Source organism: Chrysochloris asiatica, unplaced genomic scaffold (genome assembly GCF_000296735.1).
Source record: "Chrysochloris asiatica unplaced genomic scaffold, ChrAsi1.0 scaffold00200, whole genome shotgun sequence".
NCBI classification, from domain to species: Eukaryota; Metazoa; Chordata; class Mammalia; order Afrosoricida; family Chrysochloridae; genus Chrysochloris; species Chrysochloris asiatica.
Window position 1 is genome coordinate 5,311,539 of NW_006408718.1, and position 6,719 is coordinate 5,318,257.

Genomic DNA, 6,719 nt, shown 5'->3' on the forward strand with positions numbered 1-6,719 from the left:
GCAGTCCATGGCACTTTCAGTATTCTCCTCCAACACCACAACTCAAAGGCATCAATTCTTCTACGATCCTCCTTATTCACTGTCCAGATATCTGTATTTACTTACTTATATTGCCATAGTATGAACTCCTCAGGTAGTTGTTGTTGTTGTTGTTAAGTGTTGTCCAGTCGGTTCCGATCCATAGCAACCCTGAACAGGGTTTCCAAGGCTGTAAATCTTTATGGGAGCAGAAATTCTCATCTTTCTCCAGCGGAGCAGCTGGTAGTTTCGAACTGCTGACCTTGCTGTTCACAGTACGATTTGTAACCACTACCAGAGCTAGTATGAACTCCTCAGCTAGTAAGGCACTTAAAATACAACTGGGGAAGAACTGCATCCTCAAAGTAGGGCTGACCATAATGAGATTAATGGAATAAAGCTTTCAGAAATTCCATTTGTTGATCAGGTACAACTCAAAATAAGAATAAACAGCTGCAAACATCCAGTAATAATAGGAGTATGGAATGTATGAAATATGAAGCTAGGAAAATTGTTAGTTGTCAAAAATGAAATAGAACATATAAAAGTCAATATTCTAGGCAATGGTGGTACTGGTGGTTATGTGCCTCAGAGTTGCTTCTGATTCATAGTGACCCTACACAGTGTTTCAGAGGCTGTAAATCTTTACAGGAGCAGAAAGTCTTATCTTACCCCCATGGAACAGCTGGTAGTTTCGAACCGCTGATCCTCAGGTTAGCAGCCCTATTCATAACCACTACGCTACCAAAGCTCCTTTGTCTTGGCAGTAGTGAGCTGAAATGTACTGGAATTGGCCATTTTTAATATGACAAATATATGGTTTACTATACTGGGAACTGAAAATTCAAGAAAAATGGTGGTACAATCATCATCAAAAAGAATATTTCAATATGTATCACAAAATAAACTACTATCTGTAATAGGATAATATCTGTATGCCTATGAGGAAGACCAACAAATACTACTATTATTCACATTAGTCTTCAAACCGACAACTTTTTTCTTTAACACTATAAAGAGACTTTTGAAGCATATTTGCATAATGCAATTGGTCACTTAATATCTCCACTATTGCTTCTACATTTGCAGATACAAGTAAAATGAGGATTTTGACAATTTCACTCTTTTCTCCATGTACCATGATTTTTTTTGTATAGTTATAAGTATTTTCATATACCTTGAGTTGCAACCCATACTGAACGTTACATTCTTTTATCTCCATCAGTAAACATTTTAAGTCCTCTTAGCTTCCAGCAAGCAAGAGTGTGTCATCTGCATATGACAGATTATTAATGAGTCTTCCTCCAATCTTGATGTCATTTTCTTCTTCATATAATCCACCTTCTTGGAGGATATCATTTAAATAATATGCTGAAAGGATACAACTTTGGTGCACCCTTTGTTGATTTTAAACCATTCAGTCCTCTTACTCTTGTTCCAACAATTGCCTATTAGTCTATGCACAGGTTCTTAGTGAGCACAATTAAATGTTTTGTAATGCCTGTCCTTTGCAGCTATCCATAGTTGGCTGTGATTCACACAAATATATTTGCTTAGTGAGTAAAACAAAAGCAAACAACTCTCTGGTATTCTCTGTTTTCATCCAGTGTCCATCAGATATCAGATATCATTCCATGGTCTCTTCTCAATCCAGCTTAAATTTCTGGCACATCCCTGTCTATGTACTTCTTCAAACATCTTATTATTATTTTTCAGCAAAATTTTACTTGCATGTGATATTAATGATATTTTCCCATTAATATCCAGTTCTGTTGCCTGACTTTTCTTTGGAATAGATATAAATGTTATTTTCTTCCAATCGTTTGGCTAGTACCAGAGTCCCAAATTTCTTGGCAAAGATGAGTGATCACCACCAACAATAGATCAGTTTGTTGAAACGTTTCATTTTGTATTCCATCATTTCCTGAATTCTTATATTTCAACAATGCTTTCAGAGAAGCTTGGACACCTTCCTTAAATATCATTGGTTCTTTATCATATGCTATCTCTTCTTTTGATGCTTCCTGGGTCCTTCAATATTTTGCCAGAAGTATCCTTCAATATTTCAGTTCAACACTTGACATTTTTCCTCATTTATCTCAGTTTGAGGAATTCTGAACATTTTATTATCTTTTGTATTTCCAGTCCCATTTCTTTGTGCATTTCATTATAATGCCTGACTTTTGTCTTCTCCAGCTGTCCTTTGAAATTTTCTGTTTAACTATTTTACTTCCTCATTGTTTCCATTTGTTTTAGGTTATCTATGCTGAAGAGCAAGGTTCAGTTTCTTCTGCCATCTATTTTGCTTTTTTCTTTCCTTTCTGTTTTTTGTAATGATTATTTGCTTTCTTCATGTATGTGTTCTAGATGTCATTCTACAACTCTTCTGACCTTAAGTCATTAGTGCCTAATGCATCAAAATTATTCTTACAACGGTCTCTAAATTCAGGTGGGATATATTCACAGATGTATTTTAGCTCTTGTGGACTTATTTTGTATTTCTTCAGGCTCAGTCTGAACTTCAATATGAGTAATTGATTATTTGTTCTACAGTAGGCCCCTTGTCTGTTTTGACTAATCATATTAAGCTTCTCTATCTTCTCTTCCCACAGATATAGTCAGTTTTATTTTGTGTATTTCATATGGTGAGGTCTGCATGCATAGTTGCTTTTCATGTTATTGAAAAAAAGGTATTTGAAATGAAAACTATTATAATCTAGCAAAATTATTTCATGCAATCTATACCATTATTTTTATCACCATATGTTCCAACTATTAGTCCTACCTTTTTGTTTTCCATTTTCATATTTCGATCACCAATAATTATCAATGCCTCTTGTTTGCATGTTTGCTCAATTTCATACTAAAAAATGTGGTAGAATTCTTCCATTACATTATCACTGACTTTAGTGGTTGGTGGGTAATTGTGAATAATAACAATATTAACTTGATTGTGTTATAGGAGTTAAGGATATATTCCTATCACAGATAGAATTGTACTTTAAGATAGATCTCATTTTCAGGAAGAAAGTGATGTCATTCCTTTTCAATTTGTTGCTTGGCATGGTAAATGTATGATTACCCATTTCAGTAACCAGATAACAGTTATTTCAGCTTGCTAATGCTTACCATATTAATCTTTATGTGTTCTGTTTCATTTCTGATGACTTCTAATTTTCCTAGATTCACACTTTGTACATTCCATGTTTTGATCATTAATGGATGTTTGCAAGTGTTTCTTCTTACATTGAGTTGTACAACATCGGCAAGTGAAACCCTTGAAAGCTTTGATTGTTTCACATCATTTAGGGCAACTTTACTTTGAGAAGGCAATTCTTCTGTTTTGTATTTTGAGAGGAAATATGAATCTGAGGGGTTCATTTTCCTGCACCATATCTGACATTCTCTGCTGCTATTCATAAGCTTGAAGAACAAAGATGTCAGCTTGAGGACTAAGGTGCACCTGACCAAAGCCATGGTATCTTCAATAACCTCATATGGATGTGAAAGCTGGACAGTGAATAAGGAAGATCATAGAAGAATTGATGCCTCTGAATTGTGGTGTTGGAGGAGAATACTGAAAGTGCCATGGGCTGCCAAAAGAACCAATAGATCTGTTTTGGATGAAGTGCAGCCAGAGTGCTCCTTGGAGGCCAAGATGGCCAAACTTTGTCTCTCATACTTTGGACATATTGTCAGGAGGGAACAGTCACTGGAGAAGGATATCATGCTTGGTAAGATGGAAGGTAGGAGAAAAAGAGGAAGACCCCCAACAAGATAAATTGGCCAGGTGGCAACTTTGATGGCATCAAGTGTGGCAGGGGTAGTGAGGTTCGCCCAGGATCAGACATTATTTTGCTCTACTGTACATGGGGTCACTATGAGTCGGTTCCAACTCAATGGTACCTAACAACAACAACAACATTCATAAGCTTTCAATGATAAATCTTTCAGATATGGTACACTTCTCCTTCTTCCTGCTCTGTCTTAGTCTAACGCTCCACTGAAACCTGTTTTTCCTATGTAACATGCTAGTATTGAAATTTTTGGTGGCATAGCTTCTAGCATCACAGCAACGCAGAAGCCACCACAGTATGACACAATGACAATGGCAGAGGTAGCAGTCAAGAAATCAAATGACATATTGCATTAAGCAAATCTGCTGCAACAGAGCTACTTAAAGTTTTAAAGAGCAAACATATTAGTTTTAAAATAAAGGTGTGCCTGACCCAAACCATGATGTTTTCAATCACTTCATATGCATATGAAAATTGAAATAAAAAGCCTGTCAAATAATTGACACATTGGAATTATGTTTTTGATCAATATTATCGAAAGTAGCATGAACTTCCAGAAGAACAAATAAATCTGTCTAGGAAGAAATATAAGCAATGTGTCAATTATTCTACAGGCTTTTTATCTGCTGACCTGTTATCATAAGTGACAAGTCCCAGAGATGGACATAATGCTCAATAGAGTGGTGTGTCATTGAAATAGAAGAAGACTGCTATGCAAAGGTTGACATGGTATCAGAATTAATGTGCTCAGAGTAAAAATTTGTGAGAAATGAGCAAGACCAGATAGTGTTTCATTCTGTTGTGCTTAGAATTGCTGAGTCAGAAATGACTAGACAGCACTTAACAATCACAACATTCTTCTTATTTATCTGTGTGTCTATGTGCTTGTCTATGTATGTATGCATTTATGCATGCATGTATCCATCCAGAATCTATCTATCTAGCTACCTAGCTACCTAGCTAGCTAGCTAGCTACCTAGCTACCTAGCTATTTAGCTATTTATTTTTCTGTCTGTTCATCTATCTACTTATCAATACGGAGTTTAAAAATTTTCAGAGAAGACATAAAAAACTCTAACATTGTAATGGTCTAATCTTTGGAGATTCATAAAAGTAAAAGCGTAGGGTAGAGGGATTGGAGTAAGAAATTCCTACTCAACTGTTAGTTAGTTATATTTCCCAGTAGAATTATCTTAATAAATAAGATAGTGAATGCCTCCTTTGTAAAGGCCATTGGTCTCTTCAGCTGCTATTCAGGAATGATACCGCAATGATACTGGGTCATTTTATTTTGCTTCTCCTAATCTACACATTCTCCACACCTTAGATTTTTCAGTCACTCATGAACACTGCCTAATGCACCAGAACATTGCATTAAGTGGCTATCTGGCTTTCCATATAAGCATTAAAATAAAAGAGTCATCATGAAGGAAGAAAAAAAAAAAAATACTGGAGAAAGAAAAGGCCTTTTCTAAAATGCTTTACAAAGGCTAGGCATCATTCCAGGAAAATGAAGGACATGTTCAATAAACTTTAACCTTCTTCTTTAAGTATTATTAAAATACTTTCCTTGAGAGAGACATGTACGATATACAGTGATAGTGAATATTCTACCAAAGTTTTCCACTAAAATTGTAATCACTTAAGACTTTGAGATTAGCTAAAGAGATTTTTTTTTTTTTTTTCATCGAGCATGATCTTAAAATTTGTATTAACCAACCAAGCTTATTACACATGCATACTCTATTTCTTATTCCGGACTAATTTTCCCCCATATATATGGGCCATCTAGTCAAGAATTTCGACAGAAGATTGAAATGAAAGTTCATTTTAAGAGAAATACCACATTTTCAATATTATGATTCTTTGGAAAAGTAAATATTCCTGACAAAAAGATTGATAGAAATATAGGCGTGAGAACACAAAGGTACACATACCTTGTCTATCATCAACATTTAACATTCAACAAAATGAAACATGGAAAAACTATTAAGTAGTGTGGGGTAAAGTGAACTATAAAGATATATCTATATAATGGACTTCTGGTGTGACACTGTAGGATAACAAATGGATCGGACTGTGAACCTCAAGTCAGTGGTTCAAACACAGCAGATGTTCCTCTGAAACTCTCCATAAGTCAGAATTGACTCAATGGCACTTAACAACAAACTATATATACACACATACACAAAAGCATAAGTCAAAAATTATCCACATTTCTTGTTATATTAGGAAGCCCGTTCATATTCATTGCTGATGACAACATTGAGCATGCAAGGTTCTGTTAAATAGACAAGTGACAGAGAATTAAGGGGTAAATCATTTTCAGATCAGTCATGACTCTGTCTATGAAACAATCCATGACAGACTTAGGTTTTGAAAACATTGTGTGAGATGGGTAACAAAACCACTCATGGAAGAGCCTAAACAAAAGCATTTGCACACCTGAAAACAAAAATTAGACAAATGCTCAAAGGAATTTAAAAGTCTCTTTAAAAAAATTGTTACTGGTGATGAGAAATGGATTGATCACTATGAACCTAAGAGTAAATGGCAGAATGTAGAATGGAAACATCCTCAGTTGACGGGAAGAAAATGTTTGAAAGTCAGCCATCAGCTGGAAAATTTATGCTTACAATTTTCTGGGATTCTCAAGGGCCAGTACTGAAAAAAGATTGAAAAATCAACAATGCTTATTACTTTGAGAGGTTCACTGAAGAATTGAAGACTAAATTTCATATTAAACTCAGAAGACTGTTATCCAAGGGCATTGAGATCTTACATGAGAATGTACATCCACAAACTCTGCCCACACTGTTGACAATATGTAAAAACTTTGTTTTGAGGTCCTGATCTTGCTTCATCAGATCGTCACCTGTTTTGTCACATAAAAACAACTCTTTA